Below are 9,126 nucleotides of genomic sequence, written 5' to 3' on the forward strand. Positions count from 1 at the left end.
CAAAACAGAGGGGGCTGGGTCTACAAGAGTCCTGGCATTTCTTCTTGCTCCTAGTTTCTTAAATAACATTCAGAAATAATAACAAAAGTGGAAGCTGATCAGGTATCAGCTGAATTCCCAAAATTCCCGTGGTGTGGCCAGAGGCAGGCAGCTGCAGACACCAGGGACCTGGGCACAGAGGCTCTGGCTCTGCACAGAAACAGCAGTGGGAAAATAACTCCAGCTAAGGCAGACATGCAGCGCACGCTGCTCTGCAAACCGAGTTTTGTTGTTTACTCTCCTGATTGCTCATTAGAGGGGAAGAAGAGCAGCAGAACTCCATGAGTCAACGCCCTTTGAGCGAGGGCAGAAGGTTGATACCGCCCAGCACAAGCTCCAGTTTCAGCTTTGCAAAGCTTTGTCAAACCTGAAAATGTTCAGGCTTAAATTTACCCCGAGCTGAACCCTTGAAGAAAATATCAGCTAAAATAGTTCAGCTGCTGCTGACAGCGGGGTCTGGAAAAAAATACTCTAAGAATGAGCCTGGCAATGGGCCACTTCCCAAACTTCTTCTCAGGAAACTGGTGATGTGGTGCCACCCCTAACAGAGCTCCAGCCCCCCGTGCTGGTCGCACCCCTGTGTGGCATCCCCACACCTCCAGCCTCCACTCAGAGGGTTGAAAAGGCCTCTTGGCTTCCATCAAAACCCGGCAGCATTCGTGGATTAACAGCTGTACCCGTTTTTAAGTGGTGCTGAAGAGCAGTGACTGGCTTTGAAAAAGCAGGAGGTGAGAAAAACAAGTCCCAGCTGGTTAGAAAAACGCCCATTTTCGTGTCTCAGTTCTGATGCATGAGGGCTTTGAGTATTTGACTCAGCAACACCGATGTGATCCTGCTGTAGCAGCCCTGTGTCTCCTGGGGCCACCCCTCACACCTCCTACTGCTTGAAGTTACACGGGAGTAGAGCCCAGGTGCACACCCCGTGCAGGAATCGTGCATCCATCAGACTGCTCCCTGCTCCCACCGAGACAGAGCTCACCAGAGAGCGTTTCCAAAGCAGCAGAGGCAGCAATGTCCAACCAAGGGCCTCTACGACTCCACAGATGCTTTAAAAGGAATTATCTGCAGAGACCCCAGTGCATGTCTCAGAGCCACGCTGGCTTTGCTCCTGGTTTGAAAGAAAAAGCAGGACCAGGACAACTCTGCACAGGGCTTGGGCTGGGGCAGGATCACCACCAGGACATTTCTCGTACTTGTGAGGAAGGCAGCTGGATGAATTTTCCTTCCTTCATTCACAGGCCAAATTCAGGCAACTTTCTCTGATTCTGTGGTTGTTTTCTATGAACTCACAAACGTGCTAAGGGAAGGTTTCAGGATGGGCTGCATGGTGTGAGTCCATGTTTTTGGGCACTGAATCTTCCACCCTTGGTGGGGCTGACAGGCTCCTCTGCCTGGGTGCTCCACTCTTCCCCTCCACACTCCTTCTGTAACCAACCTAAGGGTGTAATTTTCACAGCAGAAATAGAGACTTGTGAATCCTCCTCCCTCTTCCCACAGGAGATGGAAGTGCAGCTGGGACTGGATGAGTCACCTTGCAGGAGCAGAGAGGGATGACACCCCCTCCACACCCACACGGACCTTTGGCGTGGTGGATGGGGCACGGGAGCTCTCCCTGCTGTCAGAACGCTGCCCAGAGCCCAGCTTCGTGCCCTTGGCTGGGGGAGAGGCTCCAGAGCCTGGCAAAGAGCTGCAGGAAGGTAGGAAAAACCTGGGAAATTCCTGTTGAAGAGGAACAGAAAAGAGCAGAGAAGGTGAATGGCTTGGGGAAGTGATGGAATGGTGGCGGTTGAGCAAGAAACCCAGACTCCTAGAAAGGGAGTGAGGAGCAAAGCAAGGATGAGGAAGCCAGGATCTCTCTAAAACAGATTATTTTCTCCAATTTTGAAGTAGGAAAGCCCAGAATCAAATACGATGGTGAGCACCACTAGGGAATCCCAGAAGAAGCGAGGTGCAGGAGGAGATCCACATCCTCCAGCACTGCCCAGCACTGTGGCAGGAGGGAGGAGTCCCATGGTCCATAATTAAGTGACCAGAGACGCTGACACCTTCTCAAAGCAGACGTTAGAGCCAAAATAATTTGGAGACCTTGTGGAAATGCTACAGCAAAGAAGGCAGGGCCAGGATGCAGAGACACCCTCGTGCCACTTGCTCTGCTTACGGCTCCAGGTCGTGCTGTGCTCAGGATGAACACACTCCCTCCTGGAGCTAAACCACTGCACTGGGGAAATTTGTATATGAAGGAATTATGCCTTGTTTTCTCCAGAACTAGAAGGTAATGGGGCTGGAAACAAGGACAGGAAACGACATATTTTGCAGGATCATCTTTGGGCAAAGATAATGGAAGATAATCTCTGTTACACAACTCACATATGTCCCTGCATGAGTCAAAGAAATAATACTCATTTGTGCCCACCTCACTGCTCATTTTTGGGACACATGGCTCAAAACTGGGGTCTAGGTTGTAGAAATGCAGCAAATGGCAGCCCTGAACCCTTCTCACACAGAGAACTGTGCTCTCAACAAGGGACCCTCACTCGGTTCAAGATTATATGCCAACAGACCACAGGCACTGACTTACCACACAGAGGAACTGGAAAAAACAACGAACCCCAGCAGTTTGTAATAACTTAGGAATCCCCACAAGGGTTTTTTTCCTTTGGCTCTGTGAGGAAATTAATAATTCTGCCTTTATTTGGCTAATACAGAATCATGGAATTGTTAAGGTTGGAAGATCATTGGTTCGAAGCACTAACCCAGCACCACTGTGGTCACCACTAACCCACGTCCCCACATGCCATATTCACATGTTTTTTAAATCCCTCTGGGGATGGTGACTCCACCACTGCCCTGGGCAGCTGTGCCAGTGCCTGATCCCCTTTCCATGATGAAAATTTTGTACAGTTCATGCAAGAGCCACGTGATAGATTAAGGGGTAGGAAATACTGAATAACAATTTATTGCACAACTGTCCCCCACCATAAATAAACTTTGACTGCAACGAAGAGCTGCAGAGAAATGAGAGCAGGTGAATATAACACCAACAACCACAGCTGACTGTGGAATAAACCATGGCAAAGCCAGTGTTAAGCTTTGAGCAGCTCCATTAATTTTAAGATAAAGAGCAAGGAAGAAACTCACGCAGTGGGAAAGCGTCATTAAGGAAGCACAGGTGGCATCTCATAGTCCATTTTAAGATGCCTCGTGCCATGTAAAGCTGGAAAATAGGCAGCAAAATAAATCAGGAGGCACATTCTTAGATCCTCAGTGACCTAAGAAGTATTTTCCAGGTCCATGATTCAGCAAAAGGGAAATAAATAAATAATCAAAGCGGGGGAACAAGGTGCCAACAGCCATCAGGAAGTGTGGGACTGAAAATAGCAGCCAAGTGTCACCTTGATCCACTCCAACAAAGACTCTGGCAACAGTGACAAGTTGCTGGGTGACACCTCTGAGCTATTTTGGGCCCACGGCTTTACAGTGCATGGGGAGCCCTTCTGGGGCATCGGCACGGGGGGGACGCCAGTGCCAGCCACAGCATTCCAGAGGAACTTCCAAACCAGGGACAGGGCTTGAAATGAGGGATTCACGTGTCTTACAGGAAGGATGCTTTCCTGTGGATTCAAAGATGGATGGGAGCAGATGGAAAAGGATCATTACATCACCCAGCCAGCCACAGCCACGTTCCTCCCCAGCGTTGGGGCTGAGCTTGTACAGACCTTCCCACCTTCTGCTGCTCCTCACCACCCAGCTCGGGCCACAGCAGGCACCCAGCACAAACAATACTGAGAACCAGCTATGATCCAGAGACAGGAAAAACTGCAAACTAGGAGAAGAGATCCACAGCAGCTTTGTTGATATCCTCTGCCCTTGGAGAAGGAGCTGTGGGTACTCCTGGCGCTGCCCAGGGAGCTGGGCAAGGCACCAGTGGAGCCGAGTGACTCATACACTGTGCACACTGCTTTTAAGGCTCATAGATAAGATATACACCTAATACATAAAAATAAGCTATTTTACTGTAATTAGTTCTTAAAAAACCCCAAACCGTCAAAAGCCCAAACCCCAAATAATGCTGTTTGCATTGTCATAAGCAAGGCCCTGAACTCCTCCCTGCGAACGGAGAGTGCGGTGCTCCCGCTGGTAGGAGGAAGGGAGATGTAATCACACATGATTCAAATCACTAATGCTTTGTTCAGTCAAACAACTCCATTAAATCCGGGGAGTTTGCTCTTGCAAGGACAGCAGGATCTCTGCTGAGAGCTCTGTCACCCTCAGGAAGACTCCAGAACAGCACAACACAACAAACACCGTTTAAAACGGAGACAAAACCAGGTAGTTAAGACTGAAAATAGTTGAAAGGATATTGGCAAACACACTGAATTTCCTTATGACCCTAGAAGTGAGCCAGGAATGCTCACAGAAACATGTGGTTATGTTTAAATTTATATGCCCAAACTTGCTTAAATATAAAAAATACTGCCTGATTCATCCCTGCATCCAGTATCCAGCCATTTGAATTCTGTCCCATGACGCAGTCAGCACAATATTGTAATTAAAGCAGTATTTATGGTTTCACTAAGTTTTTAAAGGTATTTTTTTGTTGAGTCACCATCCCTGAAGGGATTTAAAAGATGTGTGGACATGGTTTAGTGGTGGTCTTGGCAGTGGGGGAACATTTGCACTGGAAGTTCTTAAAGGTCTTTTCAACCTAAATGATTCTCTGATTCCTGTGCTCTCTCCTTCGTGTTCCTATGCCTGGATGGTACCCAAAACTCCCATCCTGGGGGCAGTGAGGGCTGCAGATGCACTCACCTTGCATGACAGCTCTCACCTGCCCAACAATTCCAAAAGCAAGATCTACTGCTAACATGTCCTCTAAGAGACTTCACCTCGAGAGAAAACTGCTGCGTGTTCTGAAATTCAGAGCCTGAAGCAGGAAAACGAAACCCCAGAGGATGAGATCCTCAGAGAACACACAAATTGCAAAGCTCTGAGGCTGTGCCAGCTGAACCAACAGCTGTGGCACAATCGTTTTGAGAGAGGGAAAAGGATGCTGAGATGCTCCAGAGCTGCAGTGAAAGGGAAAGTCCAACCCAGCGTCATCTGTGGGGCAGGAGGGAGCCCCCACTGGGGTCCTGCTGACCTGGACATGCACATTAGGCCTCCCTTGAGTCTTCCTTCTAAGCTGGAGCTCAGATGAGACAAATCATTGGTTTCCCTCTGGAACATGTAAGGGCTGAGGACAAACCTAACGGCAGCATGAGCACACCTGGGAGCTTGTGTTCCCAGAAACCACGAGGGAAGACTCCAGACAAGCTTTTCTCCAAGGCCAGGCTCCTCCACTGACTCACATCTTGCTTCTAGTTACTTTTTCTTATCCAGACTCCTGACCCACTGATTATCTTTCTTGTTCTGGCTAAAAATAAGTCAAACGTCTTCATTTGTGTGCCTAAATAACCCATTGCTGTAAACTTTCGCCTTCTGAAATTACAGTTCAAAACTCCCTTTTAATTTTCCCCCCTCCCATTCCCAGCTCTTTATTCCCTGGCACATGTGGCATGCTGCTTCCTGCCCTCTTCTTTCTAACTGAGCTCAGATTAATTAACCAGACAGAGATTTTTCTTGATTACAATGCTAAACCCCTTCTTTCTCCACAAACCCAAGATGATAAATCTTTTCTTCTGTGTGGTAGTTACAAAAATAGCACTCAACCTGCCTGGTGGTGGAACTTTAATACCTATTTAATGAATTGTTTTCCTGTCAGACTGAGCAATGGTTAGGGTTTTTCTTTTGTGAGGTTGTATTTAATGTATGAAGGAGGACTAGGAAGCTGTCAGTAAAACCAGATGTCAACTGTGCCAGTCCCAGTGAACAAACTTATAAAAATCAACCAAAATCCACCAAAACAAGAGGCCTTGCTGCAGAGAGCACAGGCATACAAAACCAAGCTCACGAGCAAGTGAAATCAGCTCAATCTCTGTTTTACAGATAACAAGTGACAAGCCCTGCTGTCAGATCCATCATCTGCTGCAGCCTCCTAGTGACTCCACAATGGTGACAGGACTCAGGACTGGAAATGCACAGCCATGAACTGGCTGCCTGCCCACAAAAAATCCCTGTTGGCTCCTTCTCCTGGCATTCAGAAGGCTATAAAAGCATTTCCCACTCATTGCTTACAGTATACTGATCATTAGACACTGTGGGACAGTCTGGAGGAGCTCTCTGCATCCTGCAGTTCCCACATCCAGCATCCTCAGTGTGCTCTGCATGCATGTGGAACCCAAAAACACCCCTTCCTGATTTAGCAGAAGCGGACAAAATTTCTCAGCAAAGCTTCATCTGGAACTCACAAGCTCATATGGAATTCTGTAACTCAGGGAGAGATTGATTTGGGTAAAAAAATACAAAAATCAAAAAATGTGTGTGGAGAACATACAGTTCTCCCCAAGCAGCTCTCCTAAAATCCAAGAGCTCTGTCCCAGCATTTTGCAGCACCAGTGCTCTTTCTAGAACTCTGGACTGGCACAACCTGCTGAGTCAGGTGTTAATGCTTCAGGCTTGACTCACACACAGTTTTAATCAAGTAACCTGCTCTCTGGAGCTCACAGAAAGCTCATTTAGAGAATAACATCAACAGCAAATTTGTCATCTTCAGAGGGGGCTGGGAGTTTTCCTCCCACTTCAACACTTACCATCTTAAACTGCTCCTTGATGAAATTCCCTTATCCCTCACACAGCTCATCAGGGTTTGCCTCTCCAAACCCTAACGTGTTTGGCCCAGGGAGCTCCTCCTGTCCTTTTCCCAGGAGTGGGAGTGTGCTGTGGACAGTCACAGGGCACAGGCTGTCATGCTCTGTCACCACTCACATGCTGCCAGACCCCTCAGAAGGACTGGAAGAGGCAGGACATTCCTCCACACCACTGCTGGTGTCTTCCTCCTCACCAAGACTCAAGGCATTTCTGTTTTTGACATGGAGCACCCCTAAAGCCACACTGTTGAGTCTCTACATGTGGCACCTCCCAAGGAGGGGTTTCCGCAGTGCTTGGTGGTAGTTCTGGTAACATACACAGGATAAACCCCTTGGAGGGCTCAGCAGAGCTTCAGAACGAAGCACAGCTGAGGCTGTGGCTGCCCCTGGATCCCTGGAAGTGTCCAAGGCCAGGTTGGACATTGGGGCTTGGAGCAAGCTGGGACAGTGGAATGTGTCCCTGCCCATGGCAGGGGTGGAACTAAATGATCTTTAAGATCCCTTCTGAGCCAAACCAGTCTGTGATTCTGTTATCCTCTAATGCTGAGCAAAGACAACTGGTGCACGTGAAACCCCCCAGGAGGCTCTGCTGGTTGCAGTGTGAGCTAACAGCAACACTGCTGCTGCCCCTTCCCTGGCCAAACACATTTGCAAAACAAGCACGGTCCGTGGAGAAGTTGCAAAGGAGAAGGAGAGAAGAGAGCCAGGGGAAAAGACAAACGGTAGCCATCGGAAATATTTAAAGTCAGAGATTCTGGAAAGAATAGAAAAAACCTGCCTCCTCCTCAGGATCCCATCCTTCAGGAGGGAAAACCCAAAAACCTTTTAAATGCTACTGCAGGGGACAAAGAAGGAGCAAGAGCTGCTAATCCTCCCTGACCCTCACTGTGCTTTCTCAGCTCATGTCTGCACAGCACTGGGATCATCTATCACTTTCCAAAAATACTGCTCATTTCCTGTATTTCTGTAATTTTATCCCCTGGCATCAAACACTACCTTTTGTCTTTTTCTCCTCGTCTCAGCTGGATGTACTTTCTTTTGATAACAATGGCACATTCTATAACAAAGACCCCTCAACCCCTGAGTTCAATTGCTATTGAATCTCTCTATCTCTGCTCTAGCACAAGACTGGTTTGAAAGAGTGAGTCATTCAGATGATTTAAAGTCTTACACATTTCTGAAAATTATAAAATGTGGTGTAGGAAGAGTAACAAAACCCCGTTGCCCCCAGAGGCAGGGAACAACCCAGCGACCTGACATTCTGCACCCCTTCTGCACAACTCCTCCAGCGACAGCTTGCCTTCTGAGCTTGCAACAAGCCCTGTGAACCCTGTGCTGTGGCTGTCTCCTTTGCCCAGCCCTTTCCCACCTCTGCAGTCCTTGCTGTGGCGCTGAAGTTGCTGCCAATTTACACTGGCCTGCTCTGCGCCGAGCAGCAGATGCTCCATGACTCATGCAGTGCTTGCAGACACAAGTTATCCATAACAGCACCCTAATTAACAATACCAAATGTCAGCCCTCCCATTCAAACACGGACATGTTCATGTGTATGACCACGCTAATTCAGGAGTCAGTGTCTGCTCCCTGGAAGTGTCCAAGGCCAGGTTGGAGAAACCTGGGCTAGTGGAAGGTGTCCCTGCCCATGGCAGGGGGTGGGATGAGATGAGGCCCCTCCCAACCCAACCCAACCCAACCCATTCTGGGATTCTATGACAAAAATATAAAGGAAAAGTAAGAGATGCTGATTTTTATCTATCATATGAATGATTTTTATTGAATTTTGAGTGTCAGAAAGACCCAGACATTCAGAAGAGCCAGGCAGCAACCTGGCCTTGAGAAAAGATAAGGAAAAAAATAATGAATGTCTTAGCACTGCTGGGAGTTAAATTACACACACACAAGCAAGGAGTCCATCTTAGACATATGGTCTGAGCCAAACTGTACTAAGCTGTGGTACACTTGCTGAAAGGGATTTTAAGTACTCACAAGCAGAGGTTTTCCACTTCACTCCAAAGCTTTACCTCTCACTGAAACGTCAGGGAATTTGGGGATTACACGCAACAACCGAGCACGCAGGAGGAACCGCAGCTGCCCTTTTCTCGCGGTGACAAGGTGGGAACTGCTGCAGGACTTGCGTTTTCCAGGGCCGGGCTGGACATTCCCGGGGTCCCTCCGGCTCCAGCAGGGACCGCGGGACCCGCCCGCCACCTGCCGGGCACAGCCGGCCGCGCACCGCGAGCCCGGCATCCCTCCGTCCCTCCATCCATCCGTCCCTCCGTCCGTCCATCCCTCCATCCGTCCGTCCATCCCTCCGTCCGTCCATCCATCCCTCCGTCCGTCC

Source organism: Corvus kubaryi, unplaced genomic scaffold, assembly GCF_017639235.1.
Source record: "Corvus kubaryi isolate FWS band 111438036 unplaced genomic scaffold, C.kubaryi_AGA036_p1.0 37387, whole genome shotgun sequence".
Lineage (NCBI taxonomy): Eukaryota > Metazoa > Chordata > Aves > Passeriformes > Corvidae > Corvus > Corvus kubaryi.